We start from the raw sequence: 27,980 nt of genomic DNA, 5'->3' as shown, positions 1-27,980 counted from the left end.
AGTCTTCTTTCTCATGCAAGAGAAGTGAACTGCTAGAATCGTTATGCAGACTGCAAAGTATAATGCGTAGAGCGAGAATAGTATTATAACATAGTGTAAGAGCATTGTATGGTTTCTAAGCCATATAAAAATACATACATAAATAACATAGACTAAAATATTCAACTGGTGCTTCTAAAATACGCCTACCCCAATGTACCTAACCAAAGTCTAGTACGAGGGAAGAAGTAAGTATTGTGTAGCATAGGTTTAGTTTTTGCCAAGAATCCACCAAAGGTTTCTCTAGGTTCTAATCCGCTCCATACCTTGGTTTAGAATGAAGGAGGTCTGGTATCTGTCTCTGGACTCGATTTCCCAACACCCCGCAAGGGGAGCATGAAACACTGGAGCTGGATTCTCGGCAGGAGAAAGGCAGCTTCCTGATCAGTGCGTCAGCTGGAGAGTCTGCTTCCTTCTGCACTTGCTGTAGCGAGATGCGTCGGGCAAGTCGGTCTATAAACTGCTCCGAACCACCGTATCTTGCTAGAGCAAGTGAAGGTATATTTATACCTTGAAGGTGTTTAGGATTGCCATAGTTTGACGTAAAGTCGGGCATATGAACGTCAGGAAAGAACCCCAAGGGAATAGATGTTCTTTGTAAAGTAACGGAGTTCTTGGGCAAATCAATATTCAAGCAAGGGGTAGTTCCCTAACTGCTTCAGCTGGTTTTCCAAGAAACTGTTGCGACGTTTGGTACGGGTGGAAGTAGCCATGCCTGTATTTGGGTAGCTTGGGCTATGCCTAAATAAGGGCTTGATTTCTATGCCTATATAAGGGCAATGTGAATTGTACCTATATAAAGGGCATGAATCGGGAAAATTCACTCGAGCTTAAAACGCCACACAACACCCACTCCACTTACTTACGTATGACATTACTAAGTTCTAAACACATAAAAACATATCTAAACATGTGTTAAAAGCCACCCAAAATACATAAAAATGCATTGGTACTTGTTGTACACAAAAAGAGCATTTGTGCTGTGCGCATTTAAAGCAATGGTTCATTCAAAGCATATAGTTTGACATTTGAAAATGCTATCTGAATGAATCATGAAAATACACGTTCGAGGCATATGAGCTGCAGATTACACACTGTGCATAGATCGCCACCTAGTGTTCGGACCGGATGTTTGCAGTTTGTTTTTGTCCTGAAAAGTTCTTTGGAAGTCACGAGATCGGTGACTCCTCCTTTGGACCACATTGCGCATGGGCATCGGCTCCATCCTCAGATTGTTTTTTTCCGCCATTGGGCTCGGATGTGTTTCCTGCGCTCTGGTGTGGAAACGAATTTCCTTCGGCGGGCAATCCTCAACCAGTTTGACGGTATTGTTTCGATCGCGCCCCTCATCGACGCGATTCTGCACCACTTCGAAGTCTTCGATTCCGGTCGTCGACGAAGGCCTTCGGGCCTACCTGTGCCTTACTATCTGGGTCATGGAAAGGACGCCATTCAAGAAGTATCCTCAATGTGGGTCGAAGTTTCCCCACACCGATCTACATGAGGTGTGTAACCTTTGCCTCTCCCCGGAGCACGAGGCCAAAGACTGTTCCGCTTGTACCTCATGCTGCTCCAAAAAGACAATTCGGGACCGACGAGCTCGAAGAACCATGGCTCGCTCGTCCGCTTCGATCCTCGACAACATCTTTGCAGAGGGCGTTGACGTGCCAGAACACCAGCAGGCCGAGAAAGTGCCAGCACCTCTGATGCCGAAGACTCGGACGTCAAGGACATCATCCCAGCTCAATGGGTCGTAATTAAGAACGTCGATCCTAACCCTTCCTCGACACCCTCAAAAAAGGCTTCGGTCACACCCTCACCTTCGGGTCCGGGTGCACACTGAGAGAGTGCTTCCCACGCCCTGCCTTCGGGCCCGGCAAAGAGGCCTACTAAGACTTTAGGCGACTCGGGCTCGAGTCAGCCTATTCCCGGTACCCATCCCATACCGACACCGAAGAAGAAACCATCTTCCTCACCCACGCCGACCGCTGCATCCGACACCCAAGCACTCGCGCCGAAGACTGGCACAGGCTCATCAATGCCAAAACTGCATTCGGAGCAGAGTAAAAAATTGCCTAAAGGTCCCGACTCTCACGCTTCGGAGCCGAAAAAACACGTTCCAGTAAAAGACATTTCAAAAGGTCATAGTTCCAAGCCAAAAGACCCTACACCAGCTACCGAGTCGGTGCCGAAAAAACCTCCGGAACCGAAAACTTTGACGCCGAAGGATCTGCCCTACACAGAAGAGCTTTTTACACCAGATCCTACTCAAAAGACTTGTAAAGGCTCCTAAGACTGGCCAACTAGCTCTTCGCTCCAAGAAGAGACCACTAGAGGCGCCTGCAACTCCTCCTCTTCCAAAAAAGAAGAGACATTGCAACCTCTCCATTAAGGGTCCCTTCTCCACCACCTCCCCATTCTATTCCTCCTCCTACACCTCATCATTCGCTTACACCATCCACTAATCCAGATGATGATGTAAATACAGCTTCTGATGACACAGGCAGGGGTGCACATGACCCACTAGGGACCAATTGTCCCCCTCAATCACCTAATCCGTGGGATTATTATAACACCCCTGATGTCCCTCACGTCCCTCAAGACGATGTATATCCTTCCAGGCCTTCCCCACCAGAAGACACTATAGGTTTTAACCTACTAGTCCAGAGAGCTGCCCAGTACCATGGGGTTGACTTGCACACCGATGCTGTGGAGGAAGATTTCTTATTGAACACTTTTGATACTACGCAAAGGTCCACTGCCATTTTGCCAATGCTTAAAGGGGTCACTAAGCACGCAACAGAGGTACTTAAAGATCCTGTCGAGGCTCGGGTCCTCAACCCTCGCATTGAGAAAAAATACAAAGCTTCCCCTACAGACCCAGTTTACATTAGAGGTCCAGCACCACTAGATTCTTTAGTAGTATCTAATGCACGTAAATGTGCTAATTCACAAACATCAGGTGAGGCCTCACCACCAGATAAAAAATCTAAACTCCTTGACGCCTCTTGTAAGCGCACAGCGTCACAGGAAGCTAATATATGGCGTATCGCCAATACTCAAGCACTATTGGCAAGATATGACAGGGCACATTTCGATGAACTAGAATCCATAATGCAGCATCTACCAGATAAATATAAAAACCGGGCCAATGAACTCATACAGGAAGGTAAAAATATCACCAATACTTCCATTTGTTGCGCCCTAGATGCCGCAGATACTGCCTCAAGGGAAATTAATACTAGTGTCCTTCAGCGTAGGCATGCCTGGCTGCGTATTTCAGGTTTCAAACCTGAAGTGCAAAATTCCATCCTCAATCAGCCATTTGATGAGCAACACCTATTTGGCCCTAATGTCGATGTATCTTTAGAGAAAATGAAAAAAGACACCAACACAGCTAAATCTATGGGAGCCTTGCAATTGCAAGCTCCCAGACGTTCTTTTTGTCACTCATCATATAGAGGCAACACAAGAGGCTACGCCTCAGATAGCCCCTCCACTTCTTATAAAACCCCTACTCAACCCACATTTACCAAGGGCTACTAAAGAGGGGGTTATAGGGGTAACAACAACAAAGGCAGAGGCAAAACCAATAACTCCCGCTCTGCCTCCACCCCTACCAAATGACTTTCCTCTGCTTCCCCACCCACCATTCCACTCCTGTGGGGGGGAAGACTGCAACAATTCCTTCCTGCCTGGACCAACATCACATCCGACAGGTGGGTGCGACAAATTATTCAATCAGGTTACTGTCTAGAACTAACATCTACCCCCCCCCCCCCAAATATACCACCCAAACAGCATCCAATGTCACAAGAGCATCTATCACTGATAAAGCAAGAAGTAATATCCTTGCTAGAAAAAAGTGCAATAGAACCAGTTCCTCTGCACCAACAAAACAAGGGAGTTTACTCACTATACTTTCTTATCCCAAAGAAGGACGGCTCTCTAAGGCCTATTCTAGACCTCAGACAGCTAAACATATACATACAGTCAGACCATTTTCACATGGTCACGCTTCAACAAGTCCTTCCTCTCCTGTTACAAAACGACTTCCTTGCTACTCGAGATCTCAAGGATGCATACTTCCACATTCCCATTCAAAAAGCTCACAGGAAGTATTTCAGATTTGTAATAGACGGGCAGCACTATCAATTCAAAGTACTCCCATTCGGAGTCACAACAGCACCAAGGGTATTCACCAAGTGCCTAGCAGTAGTGGCGGCACATTTACGAAGACAACACCTCCATATCTTCCAGTACCTCGACGACTAGCTCATAAAAGCCAGCTCATACAACCAGTGTGTGGAACATACCCATACCACCATCCAACTGCTCCACAACTTGGGGTTCACAATAAACCACACCAAGTCTCATCTGCAACCATCCAAAGTACAACAGTACCTCGGTGCCACAATAAACACCTCAACAGCGCTAGCTTATCCAACTCCAGTAAGGATAGCCAGCATGTAAGCTCTTCTCACAAAGTTTCAGCCACAACACTCACTTCCAGCAGGAGTGTTCAAGAAACTCATAGGGATGATGGCCTCTTGCATTTTCATAGTGCCCCATGCAAGACTTCAAATGCGTCCTTCAAGAGTGCTTATCACGTCAACGGAACCAGGCTCAAAATCAATTAACAGACCTAGTGTTGGTGGATGGTAGGACTCCTCGCTCTCTGCAGTGGTGGAACACCAAAAACCTTTCCAAAGGGCGACCGTTCCTAGAGCCAGTTACTCAAATAGTCTTGACAGCGGACGCATCGCTCTCCGGCTGGCGAGCTCACCTACTGCAACACACCATGCAAGGCAGGTGGACACCACAACTAAAGTTACTCCATATCAATCATCTGGAGTAATTAGCTATATTCCTAGCACTGAAAGATTTCCAAAAGCAAGTATCAAACAAAGCTGTGTTAGTCCGGACGGACAACATGACAGCCATGTATTACATACAAAAACAGGGCGGAACACACTCCCTGCAGCTCTCTCAACTGGCACAGGACATATGGCGGTGGGCTATAACTCAGAACATATTCCTTCTAGCCCAGCATGTTTCAGGAGTACAAAATACCATAGCAGATCTGTTAAGTCGTCAAACACAACAGACCCACGAGTGGGATCTTCATACGCAAGTAATTCAACCGTTCTTTCGGATGTGGGGACAACCTCAGATAGACCTCTTTGCCACCCACGAAAACGTCAAATGCCCAGGCTTTGCCGCCAGATATCCACACCCACTGTCCAAAGGCAATGCGATATGGATGAACTGGTCAAACAGATTTGCGTACGCTTTTCTACCTCTACCACTCATTCCACTAGTAGTACGCAAACTACAGCAGCATTCTCTGACCCTCATCCTAGTTTGTACAACTGTCTGTAGTACCGCACCAAAAATTATACCTGTCTCCACAGCTTTTAACACAGAACCGTGGAGAGATCAGGCTCCCAGACCCAGCTCAGCTCAACCTTGCGATCTGGCTCCTGAAATCCTAGAAATTGGATATCTTAACCTTCCTTCAGACTGCATGAATGTCATGAAAGAAGCTAGAAGTCCAACCACTAGAGCATGTTATGCAGCGAAGTGGAAACGCTTTGTAATATATTGTCACAACAATATTAATCCCCTAGACATGTCTATTCAACACATCATAGGATACTTACTGCACCTCCAAAGATGTAACTTAGCTTACACGTCTACAAGACTGCACCTTGCGGCCATAGCAGCATATCTGCAAAACAGACAGCATCTATCTCTGTTAAGAGTGCCTGCTATTAAAGTCTTTATGGAAGGCCTTAAAAGAATAATTTCTCCCAGATTACCCCCTTCACCTGTGTGGAATTTAAACATTGTTCTCACACGGTTATTGGGACCTCCCTTCGAACCCTTACATAAATGTGAACTACACTTTTTAACATGGAAGGTTGCGTTCCTAGTAGCTATTACTTCTCTGCGGAGAGTTAGTGAACTACCAGCATTAACCATTCAAGAACCTTTCTTGCAAATGCATCAGAGTAAGGTTGTTCTCTTTACTAATCCTAAATTCCTGCCCAAGGTCATTTCTCCCTTCCACCTCAATCAATCTGTGGAACTGCCCATTTTCTTTTAGCAGCCAGAGACAGTACCAGAAAGAGCTCTTCATACACTAGATGTCAAAAGAACATTGCTATACTACATCGAGAGAACACAACCCTTTCTTAAGACCAAACAACTTTTTGTGTCTTTCTCACTACCACACAATGGTAGTGGGAGCGGGCCCAACTCAGAGGGCCAGTGCCTGGAACTCCAGAGGTCGTGTTTTTGACCAAGGACCAGGACCTCAGTCTTCCCTCCATTCAGTTTGAGTAGATTTAAGTTCATCCAATTGGATATCTCCCCTAGACCAGTCTGAAGGAGGGAAGTAGAGGCCTGGTCAGATTGGGACAGGGAGAAAACAATTTGCGAGTGGTCGGCATAGGTGAACAAGGTAAGCCCGGCCCGCTCGGCAATGTAACCTTTCCAAAGGGCAACCGTTTCTAGAGCCAGTTCCTCAAATAGTCATGACAGCGGACGCATCGCTCTCTGGCTGGGGAGCTCACCTACTGCATCACACCATGCAAGGCAGGTGGACACCGCAGCAAAAGTTACTCCACATCAACCACTTGGAGTTGCTAGCTGTGTTTCTAGCCCTAAAAGCTTTTCAAACTCAGGTCTCAGGCAAAGCTGTCTTAGTCCGCACAGACAATATGACAGCTATGTACTACATAAACAAACAAGGGGGAACACACTCTTTGCAGCTCTCTGTTAGCACAGCAGATATGGAGATGGGCTATACCACTAGAGATCTTCCTTTTAGCCCAACACGTTCCAGGAGTACAAACCACTATGGCAGATCTGCTAAGTCGACAAACACAGCAGATCCACGAGTGGGAACTTCACCCGCAAGTTCTTCATCCGTTCTTTTAAATGTGAGGACGACTTCAGATAGACCTCTTCGCCACCCACGAAAACGCAAAATGCCCAAACTTTGCCGCCAGATACCCACACCCATTGTCCAAAGGCAATGCGATATGGATGAACTGGTCAAAACTATTTGCGTACGCTTTTCCTCCTCTCCCACTACTTCCGTTAGTGGTACGCAAACTACAGCAACATTCCCCGACACTCATTCTAGTCGCTCCAACTTGGGCCAGACAACCGTGGTACACCACGCTGTTGCAGATGTCTGTAGTACCACACCAAAAACTAAACCTATCTCCACGCCTATTAACGCAGAACCATGAAGAGATCAGACACCCGGACCCAGCTCAGCTCAACCTAGCGATCTGGCTCCTGAGGTCATAGATTGGTTACCTCAACCTTCCTCCAGAATGTATGAACGTTATCAAAGAAGCTAGATGTCCCACTACTAGAGCATGTTATGCTGCTAAGTGGAAACGATTTGTCATATACTGCCAAAACAACCAAATAAATCCTTTAGACGTGTGTATTCAACACATCATAGGATACCTATTACACCTTCAAAAGTGTAACTTAGCCTATACATCTATCAGACTACACCTCGCTGCCATTGCAGCATACTTACAAAATAGACAACATCTATCTCTTTTTAGAGTACCAGCTAGAAAAGCATTCATGGAAGGGCTCAAAAGGATAATTCCTCCCAGAACGCCACCTGCATCAATGTGGAACTTAAACATTGTTCTCACAAGATTAATGGGACCCCCCCTTTGAACCATTACATAAATGTGAATTGCAATTCCTAACCTGGAAAGTAGCTTTCCTAGTAGCTATTACTTCTCTCAGAAGGGTTAGTGAACTACAAGCATTTACCATTCAAGAACCCTTTCTGCAAATGCATCATAATAAAGTGGTTCTCCGTACTAATCCTAAATTCCTTCCAAAAGTCATTTCAATCTTCCATCTAAATCAATATGTTGAGCTGCCCGTATTTTTCTCACAGCCACAAACAGTTGCAGAAAGAGCTCTTCACACCTTAGATGTCAAAAGAGCATTGCTTTACTACATTGAAAGGACACAAACTTTTTGTAAAACAAAACATCTTTTTGTGTCTTTTTCACCACCACATAAAGGTAACCCCATATCAAAATCTGGGATAGCTAGGTGGATTGTCAAATGCATACAAATTTGTTACCACAAAGCTAAATGTACGTTATCTATTCCTCCTAAAGCCCATTCTACTAGAAAAATAGGGGCTTCCATGGCATTTATAGGGAACATTCCCCTAGACGACATATGCAAAGCAGTTTGATGATCTACACTGCACACATTCACAAAACACTATTGTGTAGATGTGCAAACTAAACAACAAGCTACTGTGGGCCAAGCTGTACTAAAAACCCTGTTTCAAACCACTGCAACAGATACTGGTGGTCGCCGCTAAATGTGGGTACTGCTATACAATCTATTCACAGTGTGTAATCTGCAGCTCATATGCCTCTGGCGGAAAATGCTACTTACCAGTATGCATCTGTTCTTTGCATGTTGAGCTGCAGAGTTACACACGCCCACCCGCCTCCCCGGCTACCTTTATCTGTTCCAGTATTATCTTAATTAGATACAAATTACATGGACAGCCTTATTTTCTTGCAAAACTCCATCACTTCCCTAATGGCGAAAAACAATCTGGGGATGGAGCCGATGCCCATGCGCAGTATGATCCAAAGGAGGAGTCACCTATCCTGTGGCTTCCAAAGACTTTCTAGAATAAAAACAAACTGCAAACATCCAGGCCCAACACTAGGTGGCCTTCTATGCACAGTGTGTAACTCTGCAGCTCTACATGCCAAGAACAGATGCATACTGGTAAGTAGCATTTTCCTTTCCTCCGTAGGTTAACATTAACAGTTTTTCTTGGAAAAGATTCTAAGTGTGGAGTTTGAAAACCTAAAGAAATTCTTTAAAATTGTACTATTTATCGAAAAAGTTTTTACTTACCTGTTTACAGGAAATAGCTGTCTTGCTTGCGCCTATCAGATAATACAGCTCCCACAAGATGGCTCAACACCCGGGGAAGCAAAGACTTTAATGCAGCACCTTTTAAAAAGGGTTTTATTTTTACAAAATGCAAGGAGACTCTCTCTTTCAGAATATGGCTTGGGGTTTTATTTTACACAATGCTCTTACAGAAAGGCTTTCCAAGATGCCAAACACACAAGATTCAAATACACAAAGCGATGTATATGTTTATATGCAAGCAATAATAACACACTTGGTAAGTATAATGCATGAATAATTCTGATGAATAAACAAGCAGCAAATAAAATGAGAACACTCAAGCAAATATACTGGATGTCCTGCAAGAGATCAGAAGTATCGATAGAGATAGAGATAGAGATATAGAGATAGAGATAGAGATAGAGATATAGAGATAGATGATTACATTGGATGTGCACCTCAACTCCCTCCCACAATGCAAAGAAAACACCGCAAATGATCAAAGCCACTGGCCAAACATCACAATGCCAATAATCAAAACTCAATACATCACCTGGTGCAAACACTGCATCTCAGACTGGGGAAGTTAAACAGCCGTGATTGAGAGCCTCAGCAACCAGAGTTCCACTCTCTGAGGTAGACGCATCCGTCCCTACTCAGATTCCAAACTCCTGGTTTCTAAGTCGGCAACCCTCCGCTTTAAACACACGAGAAGGTTCGGGAAAGACCTCCCCCTGGGCCAGAGGAATCTTACCAGAACTGGCCAGGCTCCAAGCAAGCATTCCCATGGCAGGAAGGGGATCTCGCGTCCCCTTCGCCAAACTCGCATGTTCCAGCCTTTAACTTGACGCGGCTCAAAGCCTTCCAGAGTACATTAAACAAAAAACAATCCTTGAACGTGAATAACCCAAACAACGTGCAGGCACCGCTGTGCACGCTGAAAAGCTAAAACAAGGCAAAGTCTGGAGAAAGGGTGACATGAGGCCATGTCAAAGCCAATAGTAAGAACTTCATAATTCTCATCAATGTACAACACAAGGCACAATTGTGCACAACTGCTTATAGATTCATATACTTCATCTTTCAATGTACAACACCGAGCACATGTGTGCATCACTGCTCACAACACTGCACTTCAAAACCAAAAATTACATTCCGCAACTCTCTCGCTTTCACGCTTTCAAATGTACATCCCACACATTTTATTCTCGGCAAGGCTGTTCTACTCCATGACAGCTCCCACTGAAAAACCGCAAGATTACAAGAAATAAACTTGTAAGAGAAGCAAGGCATATGCAGGACCATCCTACATCCATCCTTTTACTGAGAACCCACTCAAGTCTATGTACTATATTTTACAAAGCATTGCATTTCTCTTAAACAAAGTGCATATACCATTACAATCCAAACTGTTACAATTGTATATTAACTGCAAAGTACTTCTCACTTGCCTGTGCCAGGGCTGCTTGGCTCTAGGAAATAAAATAACTAAAAGAATATTTTGATACAAAAACAATTGGTCTGAAGTTCAGTCTTTGAGTGTGTGAAATCATTTGCTGATTGAGTGTCTGCAACAAATGCATAAGACTGTCCTCTGGTACTGCCTTACTGCTCGATCACACTACCCCAAATAGTAAGGTTCTATCTACTTTTACCTCTGCCTACCTTTTGGGTTTCACTGGATTCTGTGCAACTATACCTCACTTTGGTATAGTATATACAGAGCCAGCTTCCTACACAGTGTTTGGGCCTAGTTATAGTTTCTTACGCACAAGTTCCTGGGGGAATAGTTTGCAGTGACCTAACGTGTAAGTGCAACCTGAAGGATGTATACTAGAGTCCATCCCAGTATATATTCTGAGGATGTGTGTATACTCTTGGGCTGTATAGAACCATTGGAATTTTCACATAACATGTGCATCTTAATGCTTGATTCTTATGCATCTTAACCAGATCCTTTTCTCTGAATTTTTATTTGTTTAATCAAGTTTTGAATAGCGCAAACTTGACCTGAAGGTATCAGAGCACTTTACAGAGTTAGTACAAACAGCATAACACAGGTTACTTAGAGAATACATATACATAGTAACGGTATAAAAAAGTAGACTATATATAATGGGATATGTAAGCGAAGTAGCAGCAACTATACGAGTTACATAAAGAGTAAATAGAAATACATAGTCACTTTATATAAAAGAAGTATATGATAAGCAGGATATGTAAACGATCAAGTTCTGAGGCAGTTATGGTAGGGAGTTACGAAGGTGGGGAGAGTAGAGGCATAGATTTTCCCTGAGGTGGAGATGCTCAAATTTACATGGAGGGTGTAAAGTTGTAGCATCAGGCCAGTCAAGATGTTTGGGGGGGTTAAGTTTTTATTGAGAAGTTTGAGTTTCTTCCTGTAATGAGGGAATGAGTGATTGTCACTTAAATCTTGAGGTAGCGAGTTCGAGATTCTGGAAGCGTTCCTGGAGGAGGAGTGGGTACAAGGTTTTTCTATCTTAAATTTGGAGTAGACTGTTAAAGCTTCCAAGAGGTCTCTTTTGTCTGGCGTTTGTTTGCGAGGTAAACTGGTTTTTCTGTGTAGAGAGCTTTGTGAGTTATGCAGGCAGTTAGGAGTATATATATTGCCTTAATGTTTTAGCCAGTTGAGATTCGTGAGAGTGGGAGTGATGTGGTTAAAGTGACTCTCCACTTTGAACCTCAGCTGAATTTTGTACAGGACGAGACTCGTCAACACACTATATTCTTGTCTGGAGTATACATCTCAAAACGTGGCAGTGAAAATGTTTCACAACAGGCTGTATTTTCAACAGTCCGTCATGGTCTGGATGGTTTTAGGGAAATACTGCTTATGGAATGCAATGCAGCATATGCTGCAAAATCAAAACACTGTTTTTAGTCATAAACAATGTAAAGCCCAGTGTTGGCCAACCCATACGAGTAGACCAGTAAAACTATACTGTTGGTTTGTGCATTATTCCAAAGAGCAGGGTGTGTACACCACATGTTTTCAACTCCCCAAGTGAAGCTGTATTTCACAGGTGCATGGTTCCATAGTCCCAAGGCAGACCCAAAGGACCTCAAGAACTTCCAGTTCCAGTCCATCGCCCTGCTTCCGTTCCCGGTGAAAGTCATCGAGAAGATTGTCAACAGACAACTGATGCAATTCCTCGAAGAGAACAACACCCTAGACTCGTCTCAATCTGGATTCAGCAGCAACCACAGCACCGAAACCGCCCTCACTGACGACATCCGAGCCCTGCTGGATAACTGCAAAACAGCGGCCCTTATCCTCCTGGAACTCTCGGCTGCCTTCAACACCGTCTGCCACTACACCCTGTGCACACGCCTCTACAACACAGGAATCCGAGACAAAGCCCTGGACTGGAACACCTCCTTCCTCACCGACAGAATCCAGAGAGTCCGCCTCCCTACATTCTGATCCGAAGCCACCAAGATCACCTGCGGCATACCCCAAGGATCATCCCTCAGCCGACCCTCTTCAACGTCTAAATGACACCACTCGCCAACATTGTCCGATCACACAACCTCAACATAGTCTCATACGCCAACGACACCCAGCTGATCCTCTCCCTCACCAAAGACCCCGCCACCGCCAAAACCAACTTGCACGCAGGGATGAAGGCCGTCGCCGAATGGATAGAGAGCAGCCGCCTCAAACTGAACTCGGACATGACGGAGGTCCTCATCCTCCGCTCCACCCCTTCCGCCTGGGACGACTCCTGGTGGCCAGCCTCGCTGGGAACTGCGCCGACACCCACCGGCCACGCACGCAACCTGGGGTTCATCCTGGACTCTTCTATTAATGACCCAACAAGTCAACGCTGTCTCCACCTCCTACTTCAACACCCTTCGCATGCTTCGCAAGATCTACAGATGGATCCCCACCGAAACCAGAAAGACGGTAACCCAGGCCCTCGTCACCAGCAGGCTGGACTACGGCCACGCCCTCTACGCAGGAACCACGGCCAAACTCTAGAAGAGACTCCAACGCATACAAAACACTTCCTCATCCTCGACATCCCCCACCACAGCCACATCACCGCCGACCTGAAGGACCTGCACTGGCTTCCTGTCAACAAGAGGATCACCTTCAAGCTCCTCACCCACACTCACAAAGCACTCCACGACGCCTAGCCAGCATACCTCAACAAGCGACTCACCTTCTACACCCCAAACCGCCAGCTCCGCTCCGCCGTCCTTGCACTCGCCACCGTCCCACGAATCCACCAAACAACCACCGGCGGCAGATCCTTCTCCCACCTCGCCGCCAAGACATGGAACACCCTCCCCATCCACTTGCGTCAGACCCAAGACCTGCTGACCATCAGGAGACTCCTCAAGACCTGGCTGTTTGATCAGTAGCTGCCCCCCCTCTTATCCCCCCAGCGCCTTGAGACCCTCACGGGTGATTAGCCCACTTTATAAATGTTGATTGATAGGTTGAGTCTCTCCATGCTACCACAGAACCTCTTTGGCACACATATCAATTTGGTTTCATAATTTCCTGAAGGAACAGGTCATCCACAAATAGATGAAAGTAATCAATGGGCAAAAAATATTGGTATGACTTTACACCCAGCAGGGGGAAATTTGCAGCTGAAATCGATCAGGGCTACTAAGTGAACATACTCCCGTTGAGCCTCACAGTACCAGCCTGTACTCCAGATTTGGATACACTGCCTTGGTCTCTCAGCTGCACAGATTGTGATTTTGAAGAGACATCACAACTGCTGTGGCCATGTACTTTAGAATTGCTGGAAGACGAGTCATCATTAGATGAAACTGTAGGATGCTGGCTTTCTGTGTAATGTACCAAAATGAGGCCACCTTGCAGAAAGTCCAAGCAACCCTTATTGGTTTACAGGGCTTACATTAATAATCCCAAGTGCTCTCTTTGTGGTAGTGTGGGTGAGCAATTTAGGCTTATCAGAGGGTAGTTTTAAGAATTTGTTGTACAAAGTCAATAAATGCGACACACACTCAAACTTGTAACCTATTTAGAACAAGCATTTCAATGCAATAGGTCTCGCAATTGCGAGATTTTAAGCTATTGGCATTGTAATTGATAATGCCTTTAAAGTATTTTTTTTTCAATGCAACACATATATAAAAGGCATTGTTATTTCTAATGCTAATAGCTCAAACTCTTGCAAAATGCGAGACCACTTTAATGGCCGTGCTCCTTTCTTTAGACGCTGCTAGCCGTGTACAGGTTACAGTGAGCAGCGTCTAAAGGACTGCAGCCAATATTAAAGTGAAAGCGCGTATGGGGCGCTTCTACACAAAGTGTAAAAATAAAGGCTTTTGTAGCGAGGCCGCTAAAGTGAAAGCAGTTGCGCTGCAAGTTAAATAAATAAGCACAGCTGCTAAAGTAAAAGTCGCAAGCAGTCTAAATTAAATGAATATATAAGTGTGCTGCTAAAGTGGAAGCAGACCATGCCGAGAATTAATTAATTAAGCGCAGCCTATATAGTTAAAGCAGTGTTGGAAGTTTAAAAATACATGACTAATAACAATATAAAATGTGGTGGCATGCTGTGACGTCATGAGCGAAATAGAGAATATTATTAAAGTAAATAGTGCTCAGCGACTAGATAAAGCAGACTGTGTAGCTGCACAAGTAAAAAGTCCAGTTGTTATGGAAGGTCACAAATGCAGACAAGGCTGTACCAGGGAGGGACAACTAAGCCTATTCAAGAATGAAAAGCAACGATTTTGAAAGGACTTTAACAGGTGCCAATTGAAAAGATGGGCGAGAAATGGATGGAGATCCTATGCCATACCTCAATACAGCATGCCTCGCAGAGCAGCGCATGCGCAGCCCAGGTTCAACCTAAAAACGGTCCCCGCCAGTCTAAAACTGGACCCTACACTACCTGACCACTGGGAATGCCTGGTGCCTGCAATGGACAGTCAGGCCCTGCTTCTGACCTGCCTCTGCCTCTTTGAACTACTGACATGGACTTTGAGGGAGCTGAGCATAAGCTTCTAAACATCCACCAGGAGGGGAGGGCAGGAGAAGGCAAGGGGTTATCCAACGCAGATGCCGGAGAGTGAGATTCTTGCCAGATTTCTAGGAAAACTACTTACTATGTAAATTAGTTATATTTAGATTTATTGTTTGTAAATGTATCTTTTGTTGATACTCTGAAAAATCTGGTACGCTAGCAGCCTCTCTTGAACTAGCCGTCAATGCCCGTTCTTTCGTGCTTGCCCTCCCAGTCGCTTACTTACAAGGTTGGCATCAAATAGCTTTGCAGAGGAAACATATCACAAAGTGATAGAGCTTACATTCACAGCTTGGTCCTTGCTGGGCAGTCACTTTGCATGTCCAAGAGCATTATTGTGTACTTGCAGACAGTCACATGGTACGCAGTCCAGAGCAGTGTGGTGTGAGCAGCCATCGTGCAGCAGTGTCAGCTGTTGTATGTTCGCGGTGACAGTGCAGACAATCACAAGCATGCAGCAGAAGCAGCGGTGTGCAGTCAGCCTCGGAGTTAGCAGTCAATCCGCAGTCAGTCAAAACAAAGTCACACATAGAGCACTCGCACTACCTCAGTCACATGTTAGCCTGTGCCTTCCACAACAGTCATGGGTATTTCATTGCAGTTCAGTCGGTTACAAAGCAGAGTTGTTATGGCCACGGCGCAGCGGTGTTCAGCCAATAAACAGGAAGAAGTCAATTGAGAGCAGAGAATGAGCAGGCGCACAGAATGGTCCCAACCCCCACTGTCCATCAGCCTTTCCCGGGAAGTAACTCTTATAGCCTGGCGCGCTGCGGGGCCCTGTGTTAGTTGGCGACATTGTGTGTGCTCGTTAATAACTGCACCCATGGACATGCCTGCCTTGTTGGGAAGGGTGGGAACTACGAGCGCACTGGCTGCTATGTCCCCTCCCGATCAGAATTTTAAAAAGCACTAACGCGGACATCACTATCCATGGCATACCGTTTTTTTTCTAACTTTATATTTTGTTTTTGATTATATTTCAGCTGGGACGCGCTATTGTTAACGGCGTAATAGCGCTTTAAAAATAAAAAACTTTAAGCCTTGAAGTTGTATAACATGGAATAAGAAAACAAGCTGTCGCCCTTGCGCGAATGGAAAAAAAAGTGCCTACCGACTAAATTGTAGGAGACAGTCTAACACCGCAAGTAAAAGATCCAGTCCTGATGGGCAGTCCCAAAAGGAGACAGGGCCGTAACAAGGAGGGACTAAGAAGCCTCATTTTCAATCAGAAGCCAGCATTTGCAATGGCCGATTACGCCAGCCAATGACAAAGATGGGCCGGGCTTCCACTCCACTTCTAAAACATATCTTACTACAATATGCCTCGCAGAGCGAACAGCACATGCGCGCTGCAACGCAAGGCAAGACCTAAAAATAACACAGGTTTTTATATCATTTTAGACACTAAGATCATCGGAATCAGGTAAGTACTTGAGACGTTATAGATTTTGCAGGTAAAGCATTCGAAAAGCACAGCTTTCAGATTTAAGGCCTTGAACACAGTCATGTTATCCTATGGGAGAAACATCCACTGCATAGGCACACTTACAAACTATTCTCAGGGTTACTCTCCTGGACTTCAGGTGCTTGGGGGCCATGGCCCAAAGAACCACCTGCAGTTCGTATTTATCTGCCCTGGTGTGTCTGGGTGCAGAGGTGCTAGTCGCGATGGTGTCCTCGAACGCTACCAGTTAAAGTCAATGAAGGAATTTGTAATTAGAAAGGCTGCAAGTGGGGACTAGGGGACAAGTCTGGCAGAACACAACGGGGAGCTCTACTTATGAGGGTCTCTGAAGGAAGGGGGCACCATCAGTTGGCTTGGACCCGGGTTGTGGGGCTTGGGTGCGGAGGTGTTTTGGCCAGCGTGCCGCTTGCATCCGAGGCTCTCACTTCTTGGGGTAGACCTGGTGTTGGGGGCAAACAAGACAGCAGGGCTACTTTCGGTGCTAGCATCGGTGATGCCATTTCCCTCATCAGTAGGTCGTTCTTGGCAGGGCTGGTGTCCGGGATGGACACCTAACAAGTCTTAGCTGCTGCCAGGGCTATGGTACACAGGGTATTGGTGCTGGGGGTCTCCTGCAGCTAGCTGCTCGAAACGTGCTGGGGAGACTGCACTGACCCGAAAGCCACAGGGTTTCCTCCTGGGGTGTAGTTTCCTTGCTGAACCTGGTGGTCAGCAGAACGGTGTACCTTCCAGATGTGGTCGGTGACTGCAGGGAAGTGGCATCTCCTCTTCAAGGGAGATGCTAACTGGTTGGCTTAATGCTGGCAGCCTACAAAGGCTTTGAGGATGCACAGCTGCTGGATGAGTTGGGTCTTTGCAGTAGTTGGGACAGCAGCAGTCAGGCAGGTGTGGCACCAGTTTTGGGGCTGGTCCACAGTTCTTGCGTTTTTGGCTTTTGTTTCTTCTTCTGTTCCCAGTAGATGAATCTGAGTTCCTGGTGTCAGGGGGCCACCTAAATACTGAATTTAGGAGCATTAAGGGGAGTGTAAGGTAGTAACCAATGGGCTAACTATCCCTGGGGTGCCTACTCCCCATATATGACCACTTCCTGTAGAAAGTGGGCATAAACAGAGTTCCTAGTTCCACTAAAGACAAGATGGTGGAAGCCTTCTTTCGTTGTTCACTTCGGGTAGCTCTCTTTAGGGGTGTGACTAGACTGATAGGAAGCACATCTTCTGACTAAATCCTTTTCCCATCTGTCCTGGTGCCAAATGGGCCTCTGGACAGGTGGTGGCATTTCCCAGGTTTTGGTTTTCATATCAAAGGCAGTAGAGGCTTTGAAGCCTCCAGCTTCGATATGCTAGAACACTAGCCATCCTGCTGGAGGAGGTGTAAACACCTTCCTCCAGATCAGGCATTGTTTCTGACCTCAGAGCGTGTGCTCTCACCTTCACGGGGTCAGAAACGTGTGTGATAGCAGGCTGGACAATACCAGTTCAGCCATCTCACTAAGAGACTACTAGGATTCAGGGGGCACTTCTAAAGTGCCTTCTGGGTGAATGTCAGGACAAATCCAATACTGGCATCAGATTGGATTTTTCAAGACTAGGTGTTTGATACCAAACACTTTTATTTCCAGTGAAGCCATTATATAACAGGGTAACTCGTAATGACCAGTGCCCAGTATATATGCTTAAGATGGCTTCCTGAACACTTGGAATGTCGTGGCAATTGAACCAAACATCACACTGTCATATCTGCTAATGCAGATAAGTCCTCACATATAATATAATGCACCCTGCCTTGGGGCTGTAACACCTGCTGTAGGGGTGACTTACATATAGTTTATGCAGTGTGCATGGGCATGGCACACAGGGAGTGTTCCATGTTGTGTTTTCAAAATGTTTTGCACCATTACACGCAGCCTGCAAGCAATTTGTGTGTGGGTCCCTTAGGGAGGCATAATACATGCTGCAGCCGGTAGGGACCCTCTTTAGTAGCCATGCCCTTTGTACCAAGGGTACCACGTACTAGGGTCTTACAGGGGTGCTTAATGCCTTGCTGATTGTGGTACAATTAGGCATTTACCTTGTTTAAGGGAAAGAGCACTGGCAGTGGGCCTGTTTAGCCGTACCCAGTGCACTTTCGGACGAAAAGCATCAGTACTAGGGCAAAATGTGGAGGTGACCATGTCAAAGTGAGGCACTTTACTAAAACTCCAAGTAAAAAATCACTTCGAGGTTCTGGTCCAAGATCTTCTCCCTCAGATGCAGTATCAGAACCTGCCTCCGAGGCGTACTCCGTTCTTTTTTTAGTTAGGACCTGGGCAGCAGTCATCCAGTAACACATTAGCTCCGTTAACTGTTTAAAACTTTCACCCTCAAATACTGTGTGCTAGGTAGAATGCTGATGTTCTTATAGAAATGTTAATGCATGAAGAATGCTGTGTGTGATATGAACGGAAATGAAAATACAGTGCCAGGCTATGCAAGTCAGAATGTAGCTCAAAACTAATAGACCGCAAAATCGAATTGGCTAAATCAAGAAATAAAACAGCTTATCTGTCTATAGATCTCATTCACCAAATTCAGAGAAAAAGTTGCTTCAACTGGCAACACCCAGTATAAGGCAAACTTAGATGCAATTTGTTGGTGTTAAAAAAAATCACTATAGTAGTCTCTGGTTCTCCTGTGCATGAGGATGTGCTTCTTGTGAAAGTGCAGAAAGCTATCGCCCATAGTGACGTTAATCAGTCATGACCCTTTGGCCCAAACTGCATGACCACGCTCTGTACCTGCTCTTCCTCATGGAAATCAGGCTAAACCCACCGTCTGCACTGGACATCGCTACCACCATCTCCACCAGCTACAAAATAAGCAAGACAATTAGCACAAGCCCAGAGGCAGAGTCGCCATCGAATGCTAAGACCCCATCACCATGAACACCCCACCAGCTGGATACAACACCTCGCTTTCATGATGAGCATCACAACCTCAGCAGAACCCTTGCATACACACCACCAGGACCTGCACTAATTTAATTAGCGTCATCATGGATCTCTTGGCAACCTTCTAGAAAATGTCGCAACTTCTGCCTCACCCAGCATTTTACTGACCCCCACCTACACCACTGGGCACCTAATGGACCCAATGTTTCTCCTTAATCTGCAACATCACAGTTCAAAACCCAGCAACTATGACATGAACGAACCATGCCCTCGTCTGTTTAGGCACACCCAGTCTGCATCACCACAGACCTGCCACCACCAGACTTCCTGCCTCAGCTGGAAAAGCATCATAGATGAGGACTGGGTTCTGCCCGCCTCGAACACTGACCCTAGCATACCATCACCTTGCCGAAAGCCATCAAGAACATCAACAGCTTGATCACTGCATGCATTGAAATGCTGGCTCCCCTCAAGGACAACTCAATAACATTAGCCTGACTTTCAGCCAGCAGGTACACCGAGGGACTCCAGCTAATGAAACAACACTGCAGCCAACAGGAGCACAAATGTAGAGGAAGTCGGGATGCTACCGATAAATACATCTTCGAGTCAGACTTAAGACTCTACCACCAGCCGATATGGAACACCAAATGCACAGCTTTTGCAGACTGCATTGATGCCGGCACAAATAGCAGCAAGGAAGTCTTCACCATCAAATATTTCACCTTGCCTCTGGCCCCCTCCAACAACATCAACTCCTTGCAAGACCCTTGCAACAAACTCTTGGAATTGTTCTATAACAGAATCCCTGCTTTAAGCAGCAAGTTGGGCCATCAGCCAGACCCAGTCACTGTCACAGCTCAAGTTCTGATCTCGGCTGTAGTGTTAGGAAAGGTTTTTCACCTGAATAACTTTGTAAGTACTGATCCAATAACCCTCCTTGGGATAACATTCCAGCCCTTAAATAGTGGTTGCGCTACAGCTGTGATAATATTTCAGCAGGTTATAGAAATTGCAGTTATCCATGTGGCAACTAAAGATAGAGCAAGACCTAAGCACGAGGAGGGTGAAGTCTGATGGTGTACAGGAAGGATCCTCTTGGAAATATCCAGTTCACAATTTCCAGTTCTGGCACAGGGTGGGTTAAGTCCTCAAAAGATAGCAAAGGAACTTGAGAGCATACAAGTCACTTTTACTGTTTATCTTTTTCTTTGTATGACACAGAATACTTTGTTTTAATAAATGTTAGAATGGGTGTGTCTAGACATCGTCCTAGTCATATATGGTCACACACAGGAATACTGGCCTTTTCTTCTATATGAATATATTACAGCGGCATTGGCCATGGTTCCATGTCTTTATTTCTTTGAAAAGTATGGGAGGGATCGGAAGGGTTTGATTAGTGAAAGGATTTAATGATTACACAACATAATACAGTAGTGTTTTGAGGTTGTATCAGTTCAGTGTGGTATTATTGTGCTCTTCTGTTACTGCAAGTACACTGGGGCCACCTCACCCGCTGGTGGTAATTTTGCGTTGGCTGTTAGAGGTATTTGAGGTCCCCAAGAGTCTTGTGGACAGCAGAAGCGTGGAAAATATGATAACCTGTGCTCTCCCCCAATAGCACAGCTGGCCCCTATCTGTTTATACACGCCCACCGCTCTATCTGGCAAGCCTCTTTCACCTTTGTCATAGCTTCAAGTTAAAACTTTCTTCGATCTTTTTTGGATCTCTCTAGAATATTATCTAAATGTTGGCAGCTTACCACAATCCATGGTTTAAGGAAAAAGGCCCAATTTCATCACCTCCCCCACCTTACCCCAACAGTTCATTCTTGAATAATGTATAACCTTGCTAGAGATCTTACATACGTTGCCTTTTTTTTAATAATGTAAAAAACTTCAGTCCAATTCTCCTAGGATGTGCATCCAAAATACGAATTTATTCTCCACACTAGTGAAATGACATATCCAAAATGAGAGAATTATTCGAAACAGCCGCCAACATGTTTAAATGAATACCCAGCTTCCTAAAGGTTGCAATCAAAGAATAAAAACACATATCTTAATGTACACTGCGAGAAAGTGCCCTCTTTCTGCATGGTTGCCTGCACTTTTTGCTGAATTGCTGATGTACTTTGACTGAGTGTGCCCTGGGTTCCTGCTAATCATGTGCCCAGGGGCTTTGTTCTTTCCCTAAAACTGCATTGAAGCCTAAACCCAATTAGCATCTCTAGCCACAGGTCAGCCCCTGGTAAATGGTACCACAGGTACCCAGGACACTGTGACCAGAAAAGGCCTCTAAGGGCTGCAGCACTTATTGTGCCACTCTTACAGGTCCTGTACCCTGACACTCACTCACACACTGCCTTTGCAGGCTGCATGTCTTGGTGCAGAACAAAGTGAAGAGTTGACATGGCACACGTCTGTGTGCTATGCCTACAGCCCACTGCCCTGGCATAGGTCAGTCACCCCTCTAGCTGGGTGCATTATACCAGTGGTGAGGGTACATGTGTATGAACCCTGTACCCCTACAGTGTATAAGTCCATTCTTTGACATTGTAAGTGCAGTGCTGCCATTAAGAGTATATGGTGCTGGGAGTTTTTCATTACTGATGCTAGTGTGGGATTTAATAGAAAATGCACACAGATAGCATCTTAGAGATGCCCCCTGAAAACGAACCTACCACTAGTGTCCAGGGCCAGTGGCTGCTTTCAGCTGCCACCACCAGACATGTTTCTAAACCCCTGGGTCGAGAGCCTGCTGCTCTCTGGGGCCTGAAACAATGCACATCCTGGGACGAGGTGCCAAGCCTCCTCCCCCATGATGGGCAGAGTTCATGAAGGGGAAGCTTCAAAGGCTTGCCAAGCCTTTATGAGCTTCACCAGGCCACTTTCTGATTTCAGCAACTGGTCCCCACTGGTGTGGGAGAATCGGCTGGAAAAACAAGTCAGGGAGAGAGGTGTACCCACCTCTGCCAACTCCAGGTGGGTGAGGCGAGGTGAAACACAACTCTCAGTCCAAGCCATCCTGAAGATGGGGGGACTCAGCCAACCAGGGACAGGCTCATGCCTCCCTCACCTTGGAGGGTGGCATAATAGGGGGTGTACCCACCCCAGGGAAGGGACCCATTGGTCCCTGCCTTTTACCTTCCTGTAACACCCCTAAATCTAGTATTGAACCTTTGAACCTTTCTTCCTCAGACAAAAACCTGCAACAGGAAGGACTGAACAGACGTTCAGAAGCTAACAAGAGGAAGACGCTCACTGACTTGGCCCCAGCCCTACCGGCCTGACTTTCCCTCGAACCTGCTCCTGCGAAATCCTGGTGTCCTGCAGCCAGCAACCTCAAACTCCAGAGGACCTGCCTGCCCTCAACTCCTAAGACTTTGTCTCCCCTGAACACCGGATTTGTTCATTTGCAACCTCTGGCCTTGACCAGAAACCGCGAATACGCATCAGTCTGCACCCGCCGTCCACGGCCCGAGCGGGTAAAACACCACGAGGAAGTCACCCCGGCGATCCTGAACCAAGATCGGGTGACCCCTGACCTGCCACAAGGCGCCATCCGACGTCTGCAGTCTAAATCCAGAATGCTCCCCTAACCTCGACCAGGAGCTGGTAAGAAGATCCGACCCCAAAAGGTGCACCTGACGCCATAAGGCCTTGTGTGCCCAAACAGACGGTGCCTAACCAACGCCTAACCTCCCAAGTTACCTCTCGAAGTAGTGGTCACACCCAGAAGACCTTAGTCTCCCTGCCTGCAGTGCTTTTGCAAACCAGGTTTTCTCCATTGAAACCAACAGGGCGTCCGACGTCGAACAGCACCCCAGCCGCCCTAGTGCCGCTGAGGGTGCACCTTTGGTGCTACTTTGTTTCCCCAATTGCCCTGAGCTAAAAGTCCAGGAGCTTTGCTCCCACAGCCGAGTGGCCTGCTAGTCAGCAACCGGAGGCCTCCTATCCCCCATTGGATAACATTGGGCCTCAGCACTGTGCACCTGGCCGCCCTAGTGCCCTTGTGGGTGTAACAAGAGTGCATTCTTGACCCTGGGGGACCCCTGAGTCTACCACCAAAACCTCAACTCCCACTACCAAATACTTTACCTCAAAACCAATAACACTATTTTCCTCCATAGGATAACATTGACTGTTTTTCCGTGAAAAGTTTCTAAGTGTGGAGTTTGAGATACTAAAGAAATTCTTTAAAATTGCATAATCTAACAAAAACGATTTTACTTACCCGTTTTCAGGAAATGTCCCAGAGTAGTATCTAGGTAAACTACTCTGTGTAAGCCTGTTAATCTCAAAAGTTACTTGCATGCTATTTTACTACAAGCATTGAAAATGCAATAGGTCTCGCAATAGAAAAGTTTAAGATTTTGGTGTGGTAAATGTAAATATTTTTTAATTTTTGTTTATGTTTTACAAATTATAAAAGTATTAATTTTGTTATTTGAAATGCCAATAGCTATACATTTAGCAAATGTTACATCTATGGCATTAGTAAAGGTACATGTTTAGTTTTCCCCTGTCTTACATGTATTGATCTGACAAATCACAATCTTTTAAAAATGTTATAAATAATACGTTTGCAATGCAATAGGGCTCGCATTAGTAAAGTTAGGGGTATTAGTATTGTAAATGACAAATTTTTTATTTATGTTTTTGTTTTGAAAATAACGAAATTAATAACTTTGTCATTTACAATGCCAATAGTGTTAACTTTTGCAAACGTGACACCTATAGCATTTGTAATGCAATATGTGTTGTATTTACATGACTTAGATGTATTAATATTAAAAATAACAATGGGTTGTATTTTTTCCAATATTTAATACTTAAATAAAAGTTATTGTCATTTCTAATTGCAATAGCTTAAACTTTTGCAAATAACTTTTTGGAAGATTATGTTTAGTGTATTTTATTGTGATGAAAATACAAGAACAGAAGTGAAATATTAACATTTTTTGTGACATTTGTAATAAAGTTTGAAACATTGAGAGAACATATTTGAATCAGTTGTTGTTGAATGGTTGCACAGATTGATGCTGTGGTGGCTCTGAATGATGTTGTGGCGGCGACGAGTGATGCTGTGGCGTTCAGTGATGCTGTGGTAGCGCATAGTGGGTGAGGGATGGAGTGTGGGCGAGGGATGCAGTGTGGGGCGGGGGAGGGAAGGAGTGTGGGGCAGGGGAGGGATGGAGTGTGGGGCGGGGGAGGGATGGAGTGTGGGGCGGGGGAGGGATGGAGTGTGGGGCGGAGGAGGGATGGGGTGTGGGGCGGGGGAGGGATGGAGTGTGGGGCGGGGGAGGGATGGAGTGTGGGGCGGGGAGGGATGGATGGAGTCGGGGGATGGATGGATGGAGTGGGGGGATGGATGGATGGAGTGGGGGTATGGATGGATGGAGTGGGGGGATGGATGGATGGATGGATGGAGTGGGGGGATGGATGGATGGATGGATGGATGGATGGATGGATGGAGTGGGGGGATGGATGGATGGAGTGGGATGGATGGATGGATGGAGTGGGGTGGATGGATGGATGGGGTGGGATGGATGGATGGATGGATGGAGTGGGGGGATGGATGGATGGAGTGGGGGGATGGATGGATGGAGTGAGATGGATGGATGGAGTGGGGGGATGGATGGATGGAGTGGGGGGATGGATGGATGGATGGATTGGGGGGATGGATGGATGGATGGAGTGGGGTGGATAGATGGATGGATAGAGTGGGATGGATGGATGGGTGGAGTGGGATGGATGGATGGAGTGGGATGGATGGATGGATGGATGGATGGAGTGGGATGGATGATGGATGGTTGGAGTGGGGGGATGGATGGATGGATGGAGTGGGGGGGTGGATGGATGGATGGAGTGGGGGGGGTGGATGGATGGATGGAGTGGGGGATGGATGGATGGAGTGGGATGGATAGATGGAGTGGGGGGATGGATGGATGGAGTGGGGGGATGGATGGATGGATGGATGGATAGAGTGGGGGGATGGATGGATAGAGTGGATTGGGGGGATGGATGGATGGAGTGGGGGGATGGATGGATGGATGGATGGATAGAGTGGGGGGATGGATGGATAGAGTGGGGGGATGGATGGATGGAGTGGGGGGATGGATGGATGATGGATGGAGTGGGGGGTGGATGGATGGAGTGGGATGGATGGGTGGAGTGGGATGGATGGAGTGGGGGGGTGGATGAAATGGGGGGGATGGATGGATGGAGTGGGGGGGATGGATGGATGGATGGATGGAGTGGGGGAGCCGAAGGCAAGAAAAAAACGAGTGCAATCAGGGGAGCAGAAGGCAAGAAAATGAGTGCCTTCAGAGGAGCAGAAGGCACGAAAAACGAGTACAATCAGAGGAGAAGAAGGCACAAAAAATAGAAGAAATGGAGAAGCATGGGGAGTGGGCAGGAAAGAGATGGGGGTGAGAGGATAAAGAGTTGGATAGAAGGACCAGGAGAAAAGGATGGAAGGTGGTGAAAGGAGGGTGGATGAGATAAGGGCGAGGATGTAGGTGGAAGAGACAGACTCAAAAGAGATGGGAGTGGAAAGAGACTATAGAGGAAAAGGAGGCTGGAGAGGAGAGGAGCAAGAAAGAGATCAGGGGGGAGGGGGCAGGGAGGCCAGAGGAGCTGTGAAGCATCCAGACTGTCCTGAAGAAAATAAGGTGCGAGGTCGAGGTGAGGCCAGAAAGAGATGAGAAGGGCGGATGGAGAGGGGAGAGAGGAGGTGAACATATGGCGGTGGGAACGGAAACATGCTAGAAATGACGAGCAGGGAGAGAATAAAACAGATGTGGGGAAGAGAAGGGGTTTACGCAGGAAGAGGGGAAGTAGGACGCTGCAAGGCGAGGAAAGAACATCGTAAGATGAGAAAGAGGGGTGGGGAGAACAGAAGGAGATGAGGACGGATAAGCATAGGGAGAGAAAATAAAGAAAATGAGGCAAGAGTGGAGAAGATAACGAGATACAGAAGAGACGATGGCGGAGGGGACGAAAACAATGAGATAAGGATGAGAGGATGGGAAGGAGGCTGGAGAAGTGAAGGGCATGGAGGGCGGGAGAAGGGTGAGGGAGCGAGCATAGGAAGGAGGAGGGAAAAAGATTCTGAGGGAATAGTGGAGGGGAGAAGAGAAAGGAGAAGCAGAGGGAAGAGAGACAAGAATGAAATGTGGATGCGTAAGAAGGGTAGGAAAGAAAGAGTGACGGGTGAGGACTCTAGGGTGGAATATTGTAAGAAATGGGAGGCAAAGAGAAGTGATGTGAAGAAAATGGATGAGAGAACATTATAAAAGAGAGTGCTGCTCTAGAGGGTACACGAGGAGAGTGAGGACAGGGCATGCAAAGAATGCACCTGAAGATGCTTACAGATGGTGAGAGGGAGCAAAGGGAGGGCTGGGGAAATAATGATGTGGAAGAAGTGAGGCGTAGCCAGAGATTGGGGGCGGGGGGGGGGGGGTAGAGGAGTAGGTGCAATGGAATGGTGAGGGGAAGTGGCATAGCGGAAGGAGTGAAGGAGCACGAGAGACTGCGCAGAGAGGTCAAGAGAGTGACGTGTGTGGTGGTGTGCATCAGGAGGCACTGGGACAAAGGCAGTCAGAGAACAAGTGAAAAGAGACAGGCCACGTGGAGTAAGAGACAGCAAAGTGGAGAGGGTGGTCACAGGATTAGAAGCAGCCCAGGTAGAAATGTGGGGAAAGAAGTGAGCCGCGGAAGGACTGCATGGTGCACGCGGGAAGGAGGGGAGGAACAAGGGAGGGGAAGGACACCTTCGGGTAATGTTTGCGCTATATAAAAGCGCATTAAATAAATAAGTAAATGAAGTCCGCTTTAGGAATTGTAAAATTCCTGGAGTCCAGTTTGTTTTGCTCTCTGCCGTCAAGTATTTTCAGTAGAGCAAGGAGTACGATTACAAACATGAACATTACGAACCTCCTGGAAAGTAAAGATACTTGCTTTGGCTGCAATAAATGTGCTGGTTTGTAGAGAGGATTCCTGTAAACAACAAGCTCTTGGCATTGCTGTGATTAGGGGGGGGCGGAGAAATGCGGCTCGGGAGCAAATGGGGGGAGGGGGCAGGGAGGCCAGAGGAGCTGTGAAGCATCCAGACTGTCCTGAAGAAAATAAGGTGCGAGGTGAGGCCAGAAAGAGATGAGAAGGGCGGATGGAGAGGGGGGAGAGGAGGTGAACATATGGCGGTGGGGACGGAAACATGCTAGAAATGACGAGCAGGGAGAGAATACAAGCCTTTCACCGTAACACGGCTGGCAGGGGAGGGGGCGGAGAGGGGAGAGGTGCGACACGGCAGTAGGAGGAGGAGGGGGGAGGAGAGTAGGGGAGGCACGGCCTAGCGGCAGGCAGGCAGGGGAGGAGAGGAGGAGGGGGGAGGAGAGTAGGGGAGGCACGGCCTAGCGGCCGTGCAATCAAGTAGTGAGGGGGCGGAGCTGGGGGAGGCTGTGAGAGAGAGTAGGCAAGGCAGGCGGCTGGGGGCATGTGCACGCGCTTTTAAGCTCAATGCACATGCGCATTGAGCTTAAAAGTCACGGGCACTGCAAGGAATCGCCACG

The 27,980-nt window shown here is 46.7% G+C and overlaps 1 protein-coding gene across 4 annotated transcripts in view; it reads left to right on the top strand.

The window, feature by feature from the left end:
- SAMD4B (sterile alpha motif domain containing 4B) overlaps positions 1 to 27,980 on the top strand; it is a 1,202,466-nt gene that overhangs the window by 912,629 nt on the left and 261,857 nt on the right. The gene's annotated exons all lie outside the window — the stretch shown is intronic.

Source organism: Lissotriton helveticus, chromosome 9 (assembly GCF_964261635.1).
Source record: "Lissotriton helveticus chromosome 9, aLisHel1.1, whole genome shotgun sequence".
Lineage (NCBI taxonomy): Eukaryota > Metazoa > Chordata > Amphibia > Caudata > Salamandridae > Lissotriton > Lissotriton helveticus.
The sequence above is the reverse complement of the archived record's forward strand: the minus strand, read 5'-3'. Positions and strand labels throughout refer to the sequence as shown.